Raw genomic sequence first — 22,154 nt, forward strand, 5'->3', positions numbered from 1 at the left:
GCGGGAAGCGCTGCATCTCCGCTCCTCCCCCTCTCTCCCAGAAAGTCCAAAACCCCACCAAACAGCTGTTTGGCAGGGCTTAGGACTTTGGGGGTGGAGGAGAGATGTGGCATGCTCCGGAGAGAAGGTGGAGTAGGGGTGGGAAGAGGTGGGCCTGGAGCATTCCTAGCAAAATCTGAGCCTGTTCTCCGGGGAAGCTGCCACTGCTACTGCAAAGGTGCTTCCTGGCATCCTTGCCTGCACCGGGCTCTGCCTGTGTGGGGTAAGCCGGGGGACTTCCCAACCACAGTACAGTACAGTACTGTACAGTATACCGTATAATGCCTTTTGTCTGCCCCCCAAAAATTTCCTTGGAACCTAACCCCCCCATTTACATTAAATCTTATGGGACAATTGGATTCGTTTAACATTGTTTCACTTAAAGTTGCATTTTTCCTGCACATAACTACAACATTAAGTGAGGCGTTACAGTACTAGCATGTTACTTTGCAGTATTAATCCAAGTCTCAATAAAACTCCAGTTTAGCTCAGTGAGAGAATTTATACTGAGTAAGGCCAGAGAAAAGGCTGCAGGATTGGGCCCTGGACTTTTAAAGGTGAGCTGCAATAGGAAATTTAATTACGGGTGTTCCCTTTTTTTTGTTGTTTGCTTGTTTCTTTTTGACATATAAAGACAGCCAAAAAGGTTTTAGTTTAAAAACAATCCAAAAACATTTTAAAATTAGAAATGTCCTGTCTATGCAGAAAAACTCTGTAATGATGGGAGAACTACCAAATTTTGACATGCCAGGAGTCAAGAGAATGAAAACTGAGAGGAGGGGATTTTTACTCAGACTTAAAAAAATCTTTTGGGTTTGGTTGGCTTTGTTAATACCTATTTTATTTCAGTGACTAACATTTTGGATAAATGATTTATTTATAAAAATCCATCACCTCCAGCTTTTTAATTAAGATATGATAGCTCCCAATAAACATGCTCTGAGATATCTATCATTTCCTCCAGAAAAACAACAGAAAGCTAGTCTTGACATTCTAGTAAAACCAAGCATAAAATAATCACATACATAAACACACCAGCCTTTTTTATATATTACTGACAACAAAAACAAAAAAAAGGGACCATTTGAAAAAATTCTTTGCAAGTCACCTTTGCTGAATCCTATAGAAACTGTTTCCTTCTAGAGATTTGGTCCTCTTGTCCCATGGTATTTTAACCCTCAAGATTGTATTTTAATAAATAAATATATATATACATACAGCCTTGCAAATTTTTATTCATCCACTTGCCCTGGATGAGTAAATTTTTAAATAGGCGAGTAAACTGTAATTTGGTTTTCATCACCATCATCATCATGAGATTTTGTGCCTGGGCTTGTAAATTTTCATGATAGTTTTGCAAGGCTGATATAGAGACAGACTTATATATCTGGAGATTCAAAAACTATTTTGAGTATACATTTATCTTAATATAAAGTATTATAGGAAATGGGGGTTTGTGCTCCAAAAGTTACTATTTTGTAATGTGGTACTGTAACAGTTGACTGAATATTCTTTGCACTTTTTTGCATCTAATATCCAAAAAAAGCTAACAAGTTCATAATCAAATGTAGCACTAGTGTTCAGTAATGAACATCTTATTTATAACTGTTTCATCATTTTCTATTAATATTATGTATGTTTGATTATAAGTGGCAAGATATTTAAATGATCATTTTCTTGGATTGAAATTATATCCAAAACCAAAGGAATAATAATCCGGTTTGTGCCCTCTTTTTTTTTTCTGTTCAGAAAATTATTACTAATAGTTTATGTTTCCAAACTTGATTTGTGGGTGCTCTGCCTCTCTGAAAAACCAGGCTGCTTAATTAGGTGCCTACATATGGATTGAAATGCTTAAATTTAGGCATCCAAATTTCAAAAAAAAGCCTAGCTGTAGATTACAGGTGGTTTCTCATATCGTGCCCTTATCAGTGATGTATTTAAGTAATGTAAAGCAGTTTATTTTTTCATTGATCCCTTGAGTATTGATCCTGCAAAGTTAAGCCTGTGCTTCATTTACCATGTGAGCAATTCCATTCTTTTCAAAGGGGATTTCTCACAAGTTTTGTATGTGTGTAGCCTCTTGCAGGATTTGGAGCCTTAGACTATACCATTTTTTCTGAAGACTACCATGTTTAGAAGTATACACCTCGGTCATAAAAGTTCACTCAGAGTGAAAACTTAGCAAAGAAAGTCTCAGTGAATGAATAAATAACTTCTCCTTCCAGGTTTTAAAAAACATAATTGTGCTTAATTTGTAGACAAGGTGTAAAAAAATTGAAGAAATGTTTTGATTGCCTATATTTGCATATTCGAAATGTCATAAATATTATTTTGATCTAAACACAATCAAATTTAGCAAGTAATGTTTGTAAAATATATTCCAATAACATCTGGCAATTTGAAAAACTCATATTTCTAAAAGCCTGAATTTATGTTGAATTGGCTGGGCACAGTAATTATTTTTCATAAGATTTTTTTTTTGTGCTACATAATTTTTAATACTTTCAGAACAGCAGACTCCATCGACATATACTGTATTTACATGATGAATTAAGTGGCTCCAAAAAAGTTGTTCAGCTCTTATACATACTTACAATAATACACTTTAAAATGGAAAAGCCCAAATGCAAATTTCTCCCATGAGCCACTCCGGTCTCGGGTAAATAATGAAGTGTTTTCCCACCATACTAATAAGTTTTAAAAAAACCTATAAAACAGTTTGAACAATGATGAAGCTGTCAGTAGGTCTATGCAAAAAGTTTGAATGGGACTTGAAAACCAGGGTAGGTTTGGATTTCTAGTGGAGCTGCAAACAAACATAAGCAGATGTTCACAAATAGTCATTGAAGCTGGGCTGATGCAGTTCACAGGACTGTAGATCTGTGAAACTCCACTGATTTGTCTCTTCCCCTCCACAATCCAAAACACCTAGCCACTTTTTTCCGACAACCTTTTCTCTACCAGGTTTGTATTCAAGCAGTAGTGATCATATGCTTACTTTCCTCTGCACTGCCTCAAGAAGATTTCTGGCCTTAGAATTTATGAAAGCCCTTCTCGCTTCCTCCTCAATAGGTGCAAGATGGCTACACCCATTATTTTCTTTCTTCAGGAAGCTGCCATAGAAAGCCTCTGACCTTTCTCCAGTGTATCATGATCATCAGAGGTTCAGGAAGCAGCATAACTCTCGCTTCCTTCCCTTCCAGCAGGCAGCTGGAGAGGAAAATACACTGTCTCTGTGCTGCAAGATGTTAATATATGGAGATATAGCTATCTCATAGAACTGGAAGGGACCTTGAAAGGTCATTGAGTCCAGTTCCCTGCCTTCACTAGCAGGACCAAGTATTGATTTTGCCTCAGATCCCTAAATGGCTCCCTGAAGGATTGAGCTCATAATGCTGAGTTTAGCAGGCCAATGCTCAAACCACTGAGCTATGTTGAATGGCAGTAACCCATAAATACATCAGGTCACACATTTTCCATCAAAATGACTTTTTTGACTAAACTGAATTTTTTCACAAAAATGTCCATTTTTGTTTAAAATTATGGTCTGGATGCCCCTAAACATCTGACTGCTAGAAGCTAGGACTGGCAACAGGAGGTTCATCACCCAATGAATTGCCTTGTTTTGTTAATTCTCTCTGAAAAATCTGGCACCAGCCATTGTCGCAAGACACGACGCTGTGCTAGATGGACCATTGGTCTGACCCACTATGGCCATTTTTATATTCTTATCTGGTTTTCATTAAAAAACCAATAAATCCAAAAACTTGAAATACTCTTGATTTTCAGTGACCAAACCCCCAAATTGTTCAGTTTAAAACCAAAAGATTCAGAAGTAACATTTCAATGAAAATAAGCAATTTTAATTTTCATCAAAGTTTTCCTCAGGAAAAAAAGAATTCCTAACCACTTCTACCCATAAGGCTTAGCAATTTGTTCAGTTTCCAGGGAATCCTTACCCAGTCATCCTTTACTCTTACTTTTGTACTTTCATTTATTTTCTGTTGGCTTTTATTTTACCTATTTGGAAGCCTTAACTATCACTTTCAAGCGTCATGATGATCTAATTCCCAACTTTCACATTATTTAGCCTTTTTTAACCCATTAACAAAATATGTACCTAGATGATTTATGGGATGTAAAAAGTCTATGATGCTGCTTAAGTTTCATTTGTAGATTTATACTTTACACATAAATGTTTTAAATCATTTTTAAGAGTAAAAATGTTGGAGAATGTGAGAAATTATATTAACACTCACTAGGGACTTACCTACATGGCAAATTACTGCCCAACAAACCAGGGTGTTACTCTACAGTTTGCCATGGAGTAATATCCCATGTAGATGCTGCTACAGTGCACTCAAAGTCCAAGAGCATGGCTTGATCTACAGTAACTTGCCATGTGGGAAGCCATAGCAGCATTACATATGTTACAGGACTATTTTAGTGTTTAAATAGCTACATTTTCAAAGGAGTTCAATAAATATGCCAGCAAGATTTGAGAAAGTTTTTATCTAAGCCTGCAAAAATCTATGTTTGAAAATACACTAGTACACACACAATATATATGTAATCATGATTATTTAGCATTTACAACACAATAGGATCCAGAAGTCCAATGAGAAATAGGCTTCCATTGGTGCTAGATGCTGAACAAACACTTAGGAAGAGAGAGTCCCTGACTCAAAGTACTTTTTTTTTGTGCATTCAAATGAATGTGCTTGAAAATTCTATTGGCATAGACTCATAGACTCATAGACTCATAGGTCAGAAGGGACCAATATGATCATCTAGTCTGACCTCCTGCACAAAGCAGGCCACAGAACCCTACCCATACACTTTTAACACAACCCCTAACCCATGACTGAGTTATTGAAGTCCTCAAAATTGTGGTTTGAAGACCTCAAGCTGCAGAGAATCCACCAGCAAGTGACCCATGCCCCACGCTGCAGAGGAAGGCGAAAAACCTCCAGGGCCCCTGCCAATCCGCCCTGGAGGAAAATTCCTTCCTGACCCCAAATATGGCGATCAGCTAAACCCTGAGCATGTGGGCAAGACTCACCAGCCAGCACCCAGGAAAGAATTCTCTGCAGTAAATAAATTATGCATAAATTATGACCTAAATGTGCATTGCTAAATAGATTGTGAGGCAGCTTTTGGACCAGAGGTGATTTAAAGTCAGTCAAATAAGCCAGTGATGAGTAGAATATTTTCTATGGCAGGGATGTTACTGAATATTTTAGAGAGAAAATGTTCTTGGCTCCTCATTTCTCGTATATGAAATGAGACCCAGTTTTGACCTTTTGTTCACAAACTCACTTCTTGTTGGCTTATGAGGATCATTCAAAAATCTAAGCACTCAACTTCCAGAAAACTGTAAAACTGCCAAACATGATGGAATACAGAGCTATTGAAAACATAGGATAATGACCAGGATGAGATCATAATATGAAGTGCACAACTGTTAGGTACAACTGCAAAGTCAGTGAAAAAAACCACTTCTATAGAACACGTAATCTTTGTGGTATTCACGCTGTGCATTCATTCTTCTTGATGGGCCTGAATGCACTATTGAGGCAGTGATAAAAAGGGAACCTAGAAAGGTTGGTCAGAGGAGAAACAGAAGCAGCAAGTATAGAAATGAAGTGAGATGCTGAACTATCTTTTGTCATGTTCATGAGAAATGATACCTTACATTAATATAGTACATTTCATCCCAAAGCACTATATAAAATGAACTCAATTCTTGTACACAGAAATGCCTTCTCTCATTTCTGGGTTGGACGTTGGCAGCTGTTCAGCAACACACAGGAAAATAAGGGCTGGAAATCCAAGAGAATAATATGTTGAAATGAAACTACATGAGGGATTTACATACCAAAGGGGAAAATGGAATTAATACCTCCTATCTTGTGAAAAGTGCTACAAGGTTCTTAAAGACAGTAAGTGCTCAGGGCCTTGGTTTTATGTCTTACCTGATAGACAGCACCTCCAACACTGCATGCTGTTGCTAGGACACTTTTTCATTACTGACTTAGAGAATACCTACCTACTACCTTCCATTCAAATACAGACCAAGCCTTATGTTGCACAGAGCTCAATCCTCTAGGCTTGATTGGACCTAGGAGGTCACCAGACATCAGAAGTTTAAAAGAGCATCACAGCTGCTCTTGTCAATTAAGACTTTATACCACACCATCAATGGGAGTACTCGCACTGTGAACATTAAGCATGAGTTTTAGTGCTTTGCTGGATCAAGGCAGAGTTGAGTCCGACATTTGTAAAATCTGATGAAATCACCATCCAGGTAAGCTTCATTGAAGGTCTTGTTTACTGACAATTAATAAGACAATAAATAGAACTGATTTAACAAAAGAGCTAGGCATTGTTCAGTAATTAACATTTAAGAACCTCTGCTGTTTCATAATGGTGTGCTACAAAGGTTTAATCAGCAAGAGGTTGGACAGCTATGACAGCAGTAGAGCTGCTTTTGAATAATAAATAATAATTCATGAATATTGTATGTTGAGATGGTTGTTGAGATGATTGATAGAGGGCTGTGAGAAAAAACAAGCAGGGAAAGCAAAGAATGGCTCAAGATATGTCACACCTCAAATGCTTGAGGGTTGTTGAGGGACAATGTCTGAACTGTTATCTTTGAAGACTTTACCTTCTCCCCAGTCAACCTGCAAAACTAGCTTTGTTTAGAAAGTCTACAGCCTGGGAACACAAAAACTAAAGGACTATCGCAGTGAGGGTCTCTCTCTCTCTCTCTGGAGATGGGAGAGTTGTTCATTGGAACCAGACTAAGGTGCAGGCACCTGCTGGAAGGATCTGAAGAAGTTAGGCCTGCCTAGATTACCTCAGGGTCTGGTAAACAGGTAAAATAGACATGCAGGTAAACTGTGGGCATCTTAAAATCCCTTTTCTCTAAATACTTTCTTCCTTCTGCCAAAATAAACAATCCTTTTGTTTTATGAAGGCGATTTGGCATCATGTACATCACTGGTCACAGACTCCCAAAAGGAAGAACCACAGGTAACTAAACCCATTTAGACATATTGGGTAGGAATGGTCAGTACAGAGAGTACTGTAGGCCAGGGCCTGGTCTAAGAATGGGGGATTTATGGAATTCCATCCAGGAAAAGTAAAGGCATGAAGCATGATGCCTGAGGCGGCGTGCGCAGGAAGAGGATAGAGTTGCTGTTAGTCTTGTAACCCCAACAGCTGCTCACTTGCAAGAAGCTTTGCCATCTATGTATTATGCAGGCAATCCCAAATGAGCACCAATAAAAGTTTTTGCCCGATCACACAGTTGTAGATGCACATATTTTACCCCCCAAAATAAAAATTTAGAAGTATTTTAGAGAATTTTTTTTTTAAATGTAAGAGTAATATTTTTGTATGCTTCACCTGGAAAGTTAATCTTCTTTAGTAGCAGAGAGAGAGAGATTATGGAGGTGGGGACTTGGGTTGGTTAATCAGATGAGTCCAGACTGAGAGCTGCATGAAAATGAAGGAGAAAGAGAAACAAGGATTTAACAGCCTAACAAGACATTTAGCTCCCTTTTTTAGCACCCAAGTCAATAACTCATGGTGAGAGGGGAAAAGAGCCAATTGAGCCTCTGAAGAGCACTTGATTTTTATAAAAGCTTGTCAAAAAAAAAAAAGAGAGTGACAATGTTAAGGCAGTAGTAAAGTGACAGTGTACAGATTGAGTCACAAAATGTATATGCAGCAAGCTCCACTTCCATAAAATGAATATTTTGGGTCTGATTCTCCACGGCCTTGTATTTGTGACAGTTGGCCTGAGCCATACTGCAGGCACTTTGCCTATTCTAGAGCAATGTCCCTAAATCCAGCAGTTCTAGCTCCCCTGCAAAGAGGATTCTAAGGTGCTGAAGTGGTGTCATAATGGTGGCTAAACTCCCCTCTGCTCCCTGTAGCATATCTTGGGCAAAAGGGAGATAGCCAGGGCTTCCTCATGACCCACTGATCCCCTGCAGCTGTAATGGCTTTTAATGGCATTGGCAGCTGGCAAAGATTAGAACAGACCAGCCTTCTATGCTACGAGCCTTGCACATTTTCCAATCCCTACAGACCAGGTCAGTATTTGGATGGAAGACTCACTAGGAAACATCTATTGCAAGTGCTGATGTGATTCAGAAGATACCATTCTTCAGTCTGAACAATGGTTAGACTAATGCCATAGAACAATGTAGGAGTCACCATGCCACTCAGTCTCGCAGCAGGTAGCAGCACAGGGATAGTGTGTTTCCCTCTCTTGCTGTCTGCTGGAAGGGAAGGAGGGGGGAGTAATGCTGCTTACTGCGCCTCTGAAGACCATGATTCACTGGAGAAGGATCAATAGTTTTCTGTGCCTGCTTTCTAAAGAAGGAAGATAATGGGTGTAGCCACCCTGCACCTATTGACGAGTACTCCCAAAACTGAATTCCCGATTACAGTGTATTTCTCATTTAATAGCCAACAGCTCTTTCTGCATGAATAGAGGTAGTGGGATTGGTGTCCAGACAAACTCCAACTGATTTTGTTCTTCCTATCTAAAGTTACATATGCAGATTCAATTGGATACTGAGTTCTTCTTCTCTTGTTCTAAACAGTTGCAAAGTGGTGATGTTTGCTGCTAACCAGTGAGTGTTTCACCCCAGAGATGACTGTGTTTCTGCAGAGGTCGAAGTGATTCTAATAGAACCATTACTTTACAGGGGTTTTGTGAGCTTTAATTAATTAATGTTTGTGGAGAGCTCGGAGGACCTTTGGATGAAAGGGGATATAGAATTGCCAAATGTAATTATTTTATTGTATTTAGCACATGAGTGTGTGTGAGTGGACTTCTTTCTCTGAAGGGAGCCTTGATTATCTCAGAAAATGAGGGAGGAGATTAGAATGAACCTCCAAAGAACACTTTATGGTATGTTATTTTTTTGTTCCTTTTCAGCTTTAGAGAGGATAAGAGAGTCTAATGACTTGAATTATTCCTTTAGCACAGGAGCTTGACTAATTTGTTGAACCTTTTAACCTTCTCATCTGGAAGGTTCCCCCCAAATCATTAAATGTTTATTATCAGGGTATAGTCGGATTGCTGAATATGAAATATATTGCTTCACCGTGTTTAAGCCCCAGTCCTGCAATTGAATCTACATTGGTAGACCTTTGTGCTCCTTGTGAGGGTAAAAGTGGCCTTGGCTGGTGCACAACTGCACTTTGACTGCTCTTCCCTGGCAGTGGTGTCAACTGGTGATTGGGGGAGTGAATGCCTCCCCCAGCCCCAGGGTTTTTGCACTTGCTTCAAGTTCCATAGGCCACGGAACCAGGGTGGGCATGGCCTGACCACTTTTAAGTGATAGTCTTGTACCAAATCAGTATAGCTGTTGCTGAAGTGGTCTGGAGCCTCGCTCCTGCTGCATGGTCACAGTGCCACTGAAATTTGACCCAACAGCTCCTCCATACAGATGGGAGGCCAGCCCAAATATCAGTGAGTTGTCAGTGTAGCAATCTGGCACATGGGGAGTCTATTCCTGTACAGCAGAGCCTGCTTGACTCTTGGTGCCATCAACTCATGCAGTGTGGATAAGAGAAAGGGGAGACTCCTTGTCTGAGGGAGACCCGGGGTCCATGTGGGAGAAGCAGGAACTAGAACAGAGGCCCTTCTGGGAGGTAGGGGGAAAGATGGGGAATGGAACCCTCCCCACCGCACCATAGGAAAAATCTGAATTGACGCCGCTGGTCGACACCCATTGTGCATCATAGCCAGGTGCTGTACATTAACGCAGTGCCTGGAGGGAAACCTCTTAAGACCTTAGGCCTGATTTTGAAACCATTCCATACACAAATGGAGTAAATGAGAATCCCACCCAAAGAAGGTTGTTAGTAAGTGATCCACACAGAGAAAAGAGATTCATTCAAATCCATGTCAAGGCATCTTTTAGAACGTCTTTATTTGCTGTCTCTGCTGTTGCTAAGTATCGTCTTTTTATTAAAAGAGATACAACTTTGATACTTTGTTATCTAGCAGCAGCAAAAATGATACCATTGATCTACTCATAATATAACATAATGCAAACAAAGATTTAAAAATCTGTTAGCAAAAATATTTATTCTTATGAGATGCTAAGAAAAAAGCTGTACACTGTACTTTGAAAGCCTTCTCAGTGATAAAAATTGCAGCCTTTTCCATTGTCCAAAAAACAACAAGAACAACAAACCCTCAACCCAATAAAACCACAAAATAACACAATCCTGTAGCTTTAATAATTATTGAAAGAATAGAGCACAAAATTATTCCATTTAGCTTTTTAAAAAGAATATACTTTTTAAAATGATGCACATTTTTTATATTTTGCATTGGTAAAGGAAACTTATTAAAATCTGTTACCATTTTAGTAAAAATTGTAACATTCTTTCAAACCAAGAGTTTTTCAAAGCAGGTTAGCTGCTGTTCTTTCTGTATTTGAAGTAATTGTTCTAATATTCATTAAAATGAGAGATGTGAGGTTTTGTTTAAATGTCCAGGTTCAATATTACATCTCTGCCATTATTTGTACCCAGTAAAATGAGAGTTCAGGCAGTGTCCAGTTTTCTATTATTCTTTTTAGTGTGTCATTTCATTGCAACACCAAGACAGATGACAAGCACAGCCCCATCAAGCACAGTCCCAATGACCTGATCCAATGCCCACTGAAGTCAATGGAAAGATTTCCATTGAATTCAATGAGCTTTGGACCAGGCTGCATATGATAAAATATACAAGTAACGTAAAAAATGTCATGAAACGAACCCGGCAAGGAGAATGAATTTTGAAGTGTCACTTGTTGATGCTTGTGGCTTGCTGCCAATTCAGATTATATTCAAGTTTTCAGTGCATCTTTAGGGTATGAACTATTGCCTGTCTTGTGTGTGGATTCTACTCGCATCAGCAAGCAATGTAAGCCTCAACTGCCTGATTCAGTAAATAAAAATGTCTGGTGTCTATAGCCTGATGTGGAGGTCAGACATATCTTTATTGGCTCTTTTATTTTAATTGAAGCCTACAGTTTTCCATCTGATGCCATATTAGTCGTGAAGCTCAGAGTATGTCTGGACAGAGTAGATCTTTCCAGTGTAATCCTTAGATAATCCTGTTGTACAGCAAACATGAAGCACTTATTTTCAATATATATTTCTATGAAAAATAGGAAAAAAAGTATACTTTTGCTAAGAATACCAAGTAGAAAACTACTTATCAATTAAAGAAATTATATATATTGCAGATAGTTTCTTTTCTTCTCTTCTTCCAAATGTAGATCTAAACAGTGCCCATCTTGCTCACACGAGCAATCTCAATGGGCTCTATGGGGCTTTATAGGCACAGCCCTGAGCCAGGGGTAACAGCTACTTGCACCACCTCAGGAGCAGACCAGGAAGACCCCCCTCCAATTCCAAGTTCCTTCCCTCTTTCCACTTTAACCTGGGGACAGTAATTTAGGAGATTTAAGCACATGCTTAAGTCTATTTCTATACAGAAAAACATGAAAGTTAAGTCCCGTTAAAGTCACTGGGACTTGGGCATGTGCCTAAAGTTAAGCACCTGCTAATGTACTTTGCTGAATAGAGATGGACTGCTGTATCAGAGTCTTACTGTTATCCTATACTACCAGTACATTACAACAGCCCTCATGCCAGCTTAGCTGCACTAACCAGGATGTGGGAGGTGGAGCCAAGTTTCCATCCATTCCCCACCCATCTCTGCTTACTCTTTGCCCTCCAAGTAAGTGGCACCTAATCCTGTGCACTCCAAATCAGAGCCCAACTAGCTTGTGTAGGAGCTAAAGGGAGTTCTTAATACCTCTTACTCCTTTGAGCGGGCATGTAACACAAATCATATTCCAGCCCATTGATTTCAGTAGAACTACTCATGTGAACGAGGTGATGTGACCAGGATTTAGCCTTTGGGATTCTATTTTTTTCACAAGAGAATATTTTGTTTATTTATAGCAAAGTCGCTTTCAGGAGCGAACGATTTGAAAGGTAGGAAGTTAAGATTGGGTTCCTAGCCTGTGGAAAAGTTGAGGGCTAAAATAAAAAATGAATTTAAAATATTTTAAAATATTTAAAATTAAGGGCCATTGACATCCTTACACTGACTTCAGTGGGCATTGGATTAGGCCCTAAATAGCCAAAACTCTAATAAACTGCCTATCTTTTAAATAATCTTCACAATTAGATCACAGCTTTTGCCAAGTCTATGTAGCCTATGAAGAACTGCAGAGTTCTTCTAAGCTTTTGCCTTTTCTTGCTACGTGGTATTGGTTGACTGGGATCTAAAATTAAATACTTGACCGTTTTGGTACCCTTTATTCAGTGTTCATGGTGTGACTTTTTAAATGCAGTTTGTGATTTGGTACCCAACCATTGTTCGAGTCAATATCTATGGCGTTTGCATTATAGAGGGGAAAGAAAATAAAAATCTTTTGGAACTCGTGTTACTGGCTTTTTGTTCGCGCTAAACAGCCATTTGTGAAACTTGACAGCATATAATTGTTTTACTGATAGTAAATGTTTTTGCACTAGCCTTTAAGAGATGTAACACATTTCAGTATTTTTACAATGTATTCTCTAGAAAGTGTGAATCTATTTGTCAATTCCGAAAAAATATGTAACAATGAAACCTCAAAAGATGTTATGAAGTGTATAGTTTGTGATAATTTTATAAAAAAAAGAGAAGAAAAAGAAAAGAACACATTTGAAATATAATTTTATTCTATTTGTTTCATATGTATTTTGAACAAGAAATAAAGTGATTAAAAATTATTCATTTTTGTCTTTCTTACAAAAAGCAAATAGTTGGAAGTAACCAGAGATTTTTGGCCCACATTCTCCTGAGTTTTGTTCATGAATTAGGCACATATAAAGGGCCGGCTCCAGACACCAGCTTAGCAAGCAGGTGCTTGGAGCGGCCACTCCAGAGCAGGGCAGCAAGTTCAGGTATTCGGGGGCAATTTGGCGGAGGATCCTGAATTTTATTCTTTTTTTTTTTGGCTGCTTGGGGCAGCAAAAGCCCTGGAGCTGGCCCTGCACATATAGACCCCAGTCTGGCAAGAGATTGTGCGTAGATGCAGTGCTGCACCTGCATAGAGACCTGCAGACTTCAACAGCATCCTGTGTTGATGCAATAGTGTGCCCATGCAGAATCCACATTAATTGCATGATTGGGGGCATATTAAGTAAATGGCTATACCGGCAGGTCTCATCCTTTTCCACATCATGAATTTCTTTTCTATATCAAGACCCTCTTTGTATCTAGGGCTTGATCCTGCTTCCATTCAAGTAATTAAAAATACTCTCCCATTGATTTGAATGGTACAGGATCATGGGCCTACCCAATAACTCTCTTCTATTTATCAAGGTGAGAAGAATAGAATGCTCACAACCCTCTGAGACCTGTTTGTGATCCCCACCGCTCCAATGCCCGGGTTGAGAACTGATGTCCTGTATCAAAATACTTCTTCAGCATTTTTCCTTTAACAAATTTGCTATTTCAAGTTCTGATGACATACACAAATGAATTTGGCAAAGAACATAATCAAATAAAGGCATACATTTCTGCCACCAGTTGGTGGGGTAAAAATCAGCACATCTGGGAATGAAGAAGAAATATAAACAAGTAGTCACACGACAGCAAAGGGGATTTGGTGTAGTACTAGTGGCTTTCTGCACAATTTCTTCTACAACATTATTCAGTGTAATATTGAGAATAATAGCACCTAATTTAAATATCCAAAAGTAAGTAACCATAAGTCTGATGGAGACATCATAGGCCCCCAATTCTCAACTGTCTTATCCTTTACACCTATTCATGTTTAAAACATTGTTACCACCAGAAGGGAGAGAAAAATTCTGATCTGGTTCTTTTTACACTAACTTTGCACTGGTGTAAGTGACTACATAATGTGGAGGTAAATGATGAATCTGGTCTTACATTCTCAGTCATCACTGACCTTTCATTACATGGTCTTTCAGAAAGATGGTATTATTACAGTTAGAACCCAGACAAAATTAGCTTTACTTTCAACTTCATGTGGGGGGGGGTTTATATCCTATCACTTGCTTATTTCTACGTTGAAAAATTAAAATGAGTTTTACCATGTGGTGTGCAAATTTTTAAAAAGAATATATTTATTGTACTAGAAAATGTTTGTAAAATCTGGAGACAAAGTTTAATATATCACAAATTGCCCCATTCCATGATCAGATGGTTTTGCCTAAATGAGAGTAGCGATATTTTCTATTGGGTTTCCAATCATGCTTCTGATTTCTGGTGTCACAAAGTTAATGAGTTCCAAGCAAAATGTCTGCTTAAGACAGAAAATGCTGTTTGATTTTGAGCTTCATTGTGGGGATTCACTTTACAACTGTGATCTGATGATTTAGTTTCCCTTGAAAGATTGCTTGTCCTCATTTAGGAATAATGTCATTCCTTTTTTGATGTTGCCTTTAATTTCAGTATTTCCTGTTTAATACATTAAAGAGTCACATTCATCAGGCAGACTGGTCCTGACTGTCATGTGTGTTACCAATTATTTTGGAAAATCAGCTGCTCTGGTTCTCCACTTAGAAGCAGTATAGCCATCCTTTCATGATATTTTAGTGAGTCTGGCAAGACTATACTAGGTGTTTTCTTAAAACTCTGGCTCCTGGGGTCATGTAATTGCTGACAGTTTCAGCTTTCATTTTTTAAAAAGTATGTTTCTACCTCATGAAGCAGAGGGGAGCTGGAAAACATGAAACCTCAAAGATTTAAGAGCCAGAACACAAATTAAAACTTTTGGTAGCCTGTGAGTGCTTGGGGTTTGTAATACTGTAAAAGCACTTCTTGATTTTTCCCAGAACACATTGCAGTGGCCAAATCCTTCTTGTCCTAATCACACAGGTGGTCCCATTGAACCTTGATTCAGCTCCCATTAAAGTCAACTTCTATTGACTTAATGAGAGTTAGATTGGACTCTTAGTGGGCCATCTTTCAACCAGTAAGAATAAATAATATTCTAATTGTTCCATTATTGTATGCTGGCACATTAATACAAAAATACTTGTTCTCAGCAATAGAACTATTACTTAGAAGTTATGCAGAAGTCTGTGACAAAACTGGAATCCAAATCCAAACTCTTGATTCCCAGTCCAAAGCCATACACAAGAGACTCCCAAAATTTAGCCAAAAAATATACATATTGTAATCTAATTAAAATCTTGTACTTTACTCTATCCACAAACAAGTGTAAAAGAAAAATACAACTCTGTAATCTTGATATTTAACTTATTCTTTACATTTGGGAGTTCCTGACATCTGAGTTCTTGTTTTCTCTACTATACTTGCATTACCACTATATATGTTAAAAATATTCTGCATTATTCGGCATAATAAACGTATAAACTCTGTGATTCTGTTCTTTAGGATCTTGTGTTAGTCATGCTGTTCTGAGATACACGTCACTTTTAAACAGTTGCAACTTTTAAAAACTATTGAATCTGTTTTCTTCAAGTAAGATACCTTCTCATAGCCCAGGAGTCACCTCTGCTACAAAGAGTTATTCTTAGGGTATTTTCAAACCTGCTAGCTCAACTGCCTTGGCTACCCTAATCCCACCCCAGCCCAAAATCTTCCACTTAATGCTATCCTCCATGAACACCAGTAAATAACAACAAAAGAACAACTTGCGTCCAGATGCTCTTGGCTTCTGATCCAAAAAATCCATTGAGGTCAATGAGAATCTTCCAGTTGGCTTCAAAGAATTTTGGATCATTGCTTTGTAAAATGGGAATCCTCAAAAGAGATAAGTGACACAAAAATAAGCTAAGACAAACACAAGAAAACTCATTTCCCCTTTTTTTTCTCCCCAGCTGCAGACAATCTATCACCTATTAAAAATAACCAAACAAACAAAAGGAAAACAGGGAATAAAACAAGAGAAGGAATATATTTCTCACCATCCACTCACAGTGAATAAACCAAATGCTTACACTGACAGCAGAATTTGGCCCACAGATTGTGTTCTTATCACAAACTCTCTTCAGCAATGTAACATAAAGTAACAAATAAAGTCACTTAATCATAAACTTACACAGTCTAATATACTTCTAAGAGGCAACCACTGTTGCGGGAAAGAATGAAGAAAAAGTCCGGAACAGGTCAAGAAAAGGGAAATAATGCATCTGCCAATCTCACCTGGCTGCCACAAACGGCCAGTACCCTTAAGTATCACTCTTTGGCTGCCATTTCTTTACTCTCTCACTCCCTCTGGACTGGCTTTAGGAGGTAAATCCTGCAAATAGCTACAGCAGCAGAGCAGTCTGGCAGATGGTGTTCATGTACCTGAATAGGAATATATTGTTTCCTAATTCTTTCAACTGCAGCAATAAAAGCTCTCTGAAACTATCCATCTCTGGTGCTTTATGGATCTCAGCTAGCTGATTGCGATAACCTGTCTAAGATGTTGTAATACAAGCTAATGTGTGCATTCATTTTACTGCATAAAGAACATGACTGCTCATATAAATTGTGAATGTCTTCAGAGTGCAGCGAATTAAGCATAAACTTCAATTGATGTCATTCTCTGGTAATATTGTCAGTGTGCTTCCTGCAAGTGATATTGGATTTAAATATTTACACCAGTTCTTAATTGTATTTGACTGTTTAAGTTAGGCTCCGTACACACATGCTGAGAGACACCCTGCACACTCAATAAGATAAGGTAAATTATTAACAGTGAGTTCACAAACTCTATGGAAAAGCTGAAAGTCTACATTTTGGAAATGTTTGCTGTATGAATGATGGTGAAAGCCTATGATAAAATGGGATATATTTATTTAGTTAGTTAGTTTGCAGCCTAACATTTCCTGCTTTAGGAATAACACTTTTAGTTATCCATGTGTGCAGGAACTGACCATCCTGATTCATTTAGGTTTTTGTGGCTCAGCTACTGACCCTACCAGGGGTTGATGGAATTGCTCAGGAAAGAGTTTTTGCATTCTTCCCTTTCAGACAGAACCAAGAGGATGGTGTTGAGTGATCACTAATCCACCAAAATAATTGTTCTTGAAGTGTTCCACAGGACACCTCTCCATGGTTCTTCGGGTTCAATATTTACACGGCTAGATTGTGCCTATACATCTAAGCCTGTACAATGCGGTACAAAGTTATGCCAACCTAGGACAAACTAAGGGAAGGAATTGGGACTCATGAAATTATAATTACTCCCTGTTTCCCATTTGCTCCAAGGGGCAATAATCTGTTATGTCCTTTATCAGTAACAGATTCCTACCTCCTCACCCTCGCTCATTTCCACAGGCTGGTGCCTGGGAAAAGGGAGGCAGAATCAAGGCGTGGCCCATTCCCTTTATTTGCCTGAGTGGGGGGAAGAACAAGGCATGCAACCCCTATTGTGTTCCCTATGCCAGTAGCTACAAGGTAAGGAAGTGTGGAATTTTATTCCCCCTTATGCTTCTGGTTGACTACACAGGCAAGGCCAGGACCTGTCCCCTAGAAAAAAGAACTAGTTCATCATCAATAATGTATTCAAGATATTTTACTCCTGTTGCTGTTAGGAAATTGTTTACAGGTGGGGTTTGTTAACCCCTCTCCTCTCAAATGTATGTGCTATAAAAACATTGCAGAAGAATAAGAATTGCTCCATCAGATTCTTGGTCTGTAATTATTCTTCGTAAGTAACAGTCAGTACTAGTATTAGCCTTGTTTAACATAAGCTTATCCAAAAATATTGTTAGGCTGTAAATCCCAGAGAATTGCCTTCCTGGTTCCCACTGATGGATGAATATCATGAACAAAATCCTGTAAAGTACCATTACCTGCAATCCCCCTTGACATCAGTGGAAACTGCAAATGTTCACGTATGGCTTGCCGTTGCCTAGCTACCCTTGTGATGCAATATTTCTTACCTACATGAGATAGCGAAGAGCTTTTAGAATAAAAGAAGGCAAGGAAAGGAAACTTGTTCAGTCCATGCAAAAGGTTTGAGTTTGGTCAGTTCAAATCTGTCAGAGATTCATCTTAGTTTTTTTATTTCTTCCAAATTCAACTCCTGGTCCCTAGTGATCAGTGGATGCTTCTGAACAGGAGGTTTCTTCCAAATCAGTTGGAGCTTAAAATGAATCCGTTTTCACAGGAGACTATAAAAGGCAAGGCGCTGAAAAAGACAAGAACCTATCATTTTATCACTCTGAAATCTCTTTGAGAAATGGAGAATAGTCTACTAAATGACAAGTCTTACTAAGTGCCTCCTACAGTTAAAGGCTCATGAGAAATCTACTAAAAATATTTTTTCTGTGTTCCATTCAAACTGCCTGATGCTGTCCGTATTGAATTAGTCACCAGGAATGTGATTTTCCTCTTGTGTCCCACTAGTACGGGGTTTGCTGATGACAATATTAATCAAAATGCTCTTGGGCAGGAATGGAGAAACAGCCACATTTCCTTCAGCTGTTCACCTGGGAAACAGAAAAACACAGTAAGTTTTACCATCCATCTTCTGTAGTAATGCTTAGTGACAGCAGTCACATAAATTACTTTCACTATTCAGTATCACTTCATATTATTTAGATTTAATAAACCAATACAACAAGGAAGCTACTTTCCCTTTTGGTTCTTGAATGTGCACAATGTGTTCTTCAAATGGTGAGCATTTTAGATCTAATATGACTAAATCTCAGAAATGGGCAAATAGCCTCCATGCATCCACAATGACATCGGACAAAACCACATCCAGTGTTCTTACATAAACAGGACTGTCGGGCATAAAACTGCATGATTGGCCTGCCTAGCACAGCTCCACCCTTCTCTAGCAGCAGCCTGCTGCTTTTCCCTTCCTTCCCTCACTGACTACAGGCAACGCCCAATATCCCCACTTCCCTGACCCAGACGCCTGGCCAGACACAGCCCCACATATTTTAAACTCTCTCGAGCCTGCAGCAGTGAAACACTCTGAGGAAACATTCTGGGGAAGTGAGAGTGATGAGTCCTGATCTGCTTCATGCTGAGCTGCACTTCACTGCCATGGGCTTCGGGGATTAAGACAGTCAGGTCCTGCTGCCTCCCAGGGCATGAGCCATCCACTTGCCTCGGTGAGTCACTTTGTACCCCAACTGGGCACGAGTTGAAGGGGTAGGGGTTGTTATGTGACACCCATGGAGAAGGAGGGCACAGGAAAAAATGTGGGAACCTCTGATCTATGGTATAAATCTCCGAATGGTTGGTGAGAAAATTGTAGGCCTGGGTGCAATAGGTAAACTGCACCAGCTACTTCGGTTTCCTTTTCCCATGGCACTCACTTTATGCTATAGTTTCCAATTTCATCACTAGTTTTACAGACGGAGGGCTACACATGTACATGGCTTGAACATCCACCACATTTTTTATCTTATTTTAAAAAAATATATTTTTCTTTTCATTTAATGTCTCTTTCTTGACAAATCTGAGGTCATAATTGTGTCCTGGAAAGTAGCAAACTAATTTTAAGTTAAAACAAAATCTCTTATGGACAATGCACAATGGGAACCACTTATCAGCTGGCGTAAATGTTCCCAGTGCCTCTGATTTCAACAGAGCTACCGCAATTTTCCCCAGCTGAAGGCCCTACAAAATATAAATCACATAAGTGCCGCAGCATTGAAATTATTGAATGAAAGGCCACAGATTGTAGATAACGCTTGATGACCTGAACTCTCCTGATTTAACTCTAGCTATGTGAAAGGCACTAACAAATGGTAATTTGTGATACAGGTGGATGGCCAGTAGAGGCCTAGACTGTGATCACCAAAAATGTAAGACTCCTAAAATCCAGTCTGATCTAGTGTAGCCCTTCTGCCAGGTGATCCATGGCAGCAAAAAAGGGGCTGGGTTCAATATATGTAGGGTCCCTCTAGACAAATGGCTACACCAGCTCAAGTCTGCACCCAGAAACTAGGGAAACTAAATGCATGCTCCTGGGGTGCCTGAGCAGGCTGAACATCTCCACTTGCAAGTGCTCTGAGACTGTGAACAAACAAGAGAATCTTTATTATGGGAAAGGGAACACAGTCATTAACTTGGGAAAACACGGTAATAGAATACTTATATACAAATAAAGAATAAATTGACCTCCCACACATCCTTGCAGTAATTTTGACTAACTCCTCTCCCACCCACCAGTGAGAAAGTCTCATTCCTGGGCCACACCTCCTCACCCATCCATAAGCTCCCACTCATAGTTTCGATCAGCAGTAATCCAAGTCTCTTTTCACAGATCCATCTCCAGTTTCAAGAAAGCTGCTTGCCTGGCCCCACCCAGAGATTCCATCACCAAACCCATTTTAGTAATTCAGCTTTATTAATGTGCTGGGTGGGCAGGGCCTCCTCAGGGCCTGCTCAGCTCTGCTGCTGCCATCTGTCACAACCCTTGTAGCAAAATCCTCAGTCTGCATTGTCTTGTATAGCGAAATTGATGCCAGAAGGGAGCCAAGAGCACTTAGGGCCTTTGAGCAGAGTCCTGGCTGCTTGGAAATGAGCTCATTGTTCCACAGTAAGAGCTTGTTCCCCTCTCTGAGCCTATCCAGGATACCACTACCCTCCCTCCCCAAATCCAAGTTCATGTACTGTTACAGTGACTCCTCAGTGTCAATGGAGAAATTGTGGCTTGGTAGCCTATGCAAACGATGCAATGTATGGCAGCACTTTTCCCTTTCCTTCACCAGAGGGAGTAGAGAGCTCTTTCTCTCAAGAACAAAGGTTCTCAAACTGTGGTCTCCGTGGACCACCAGTGGTCCGCAAGCTCCATTCAGATGATTTGTGGATATTCCCTCTAAGGTGCATGCCTGGGCAGCCACACACAAAAGAATGAAGAGCCATCCACCTAATTAGTGAAGCTGCGCAGGCATGCTCCATTAATTAGGTGCCTGGACCCTGGAGAAGACACATATGTAACATGAGATGTTGCCCTTGGGGGGAATAAGGGGTAGGTGTGAGGGGGCAGTGGGGTGAGAAGAGGGCATAGGGGGAATTTGGGATGTGCAGGGATGCAGCATGCAGAGAAAGAGACAATTTTCCCCAGCTCCAGGGCTGCAGCTGCCAGGGAGAGATTACCTTCCTTCCCAGTCTGAGCTCTGTGGTTGCTGTGGCAGGGGAAAGACCCTTCTCCTTCCCAGCCCCAGCTTGGGGACTGCCATAGCAGGGGAGAGAGGGCACATCCATCAGTCTAGAAAGTTAAGACTACTGATATTAAAATATAAGTTGTGTGTTTTTATTTGTAGAACAAAAGAAGTTAATTATTATTCAGTTTTTTTGTGTATATATAGCGCTTTTATCCAAAGCTCTTTAAAATACTTAGTTAACAGTAAAAACTACATTTGGAAAGATCATTAAGTGATCCACCGAGACCCTCAGCAATTTTCAAGTGATCCATGAAAAGAAATGTTTGAGAATCACTGCTCTAGAACTTCTGGCCATTGAGCTTATATTAGCACAAGTGCCATGCTTAAAATGAATGGCTTTCTTTCTACCTTCCACCCCCAATGTCAACAATAGTTTGGATTCTTCTACCCAAGAATATAGAAAAAAAGGAGACTTCATTTCAAAACCTAGAAATAGAGAACTGGATTTGCTTCTATCTTGCACCACTGGAAATCAGGAATATCTCCACTGAAGTCAATGGAATCACACTGGTGCTGTAAATGAGAAAAGAATTAGGCCCACAATGAATATTTCCTTAATTATGTGTTTCACAGTTTGAAAGAGTTCCAGCTTAAGACAAGTTTAAATGCACAAAAGTTTTTTTAAAAGCTAATTAAAAATTGTATTAAATAACACCCCATTCTTCATCCTCAGACGTCTGTTCTGACATATCATTAGTATTATGTGTCATATCTGCTATTCCAATCATATATTGGCAACTTCAGGTAGAAAATGGCACGTCCTCTTGGAAAAGTCAAAGAAAATTAAGTGTTCTTAAAGGCTCAAATGAATTACATTATGTGAGAGTTTTATTGAAAGAATATTTTGGGGGAGGCTGGCAGAGGGAACAGGTGTTAGAATTTCTGTTGTTATTTTAGTTTTGTTCTGGGTTTGT

The sequence above is a fragment of the Chelonoidis abingdonii genome, chromosome 1 (genome assembly GCF_003597395.2).
Source record: "Chelonoidis abingdonii isolate Lonesome George chromosome 1, CheloAbing_2.0, whole genome shotgun sequence".
Taxonomy (NCBI): domain Eukaryota; kingdom Metazoa; phylum Chordata; order Testudines; family Testudinidae; genus Chelonoidis; species Chelonoidis abingdonii.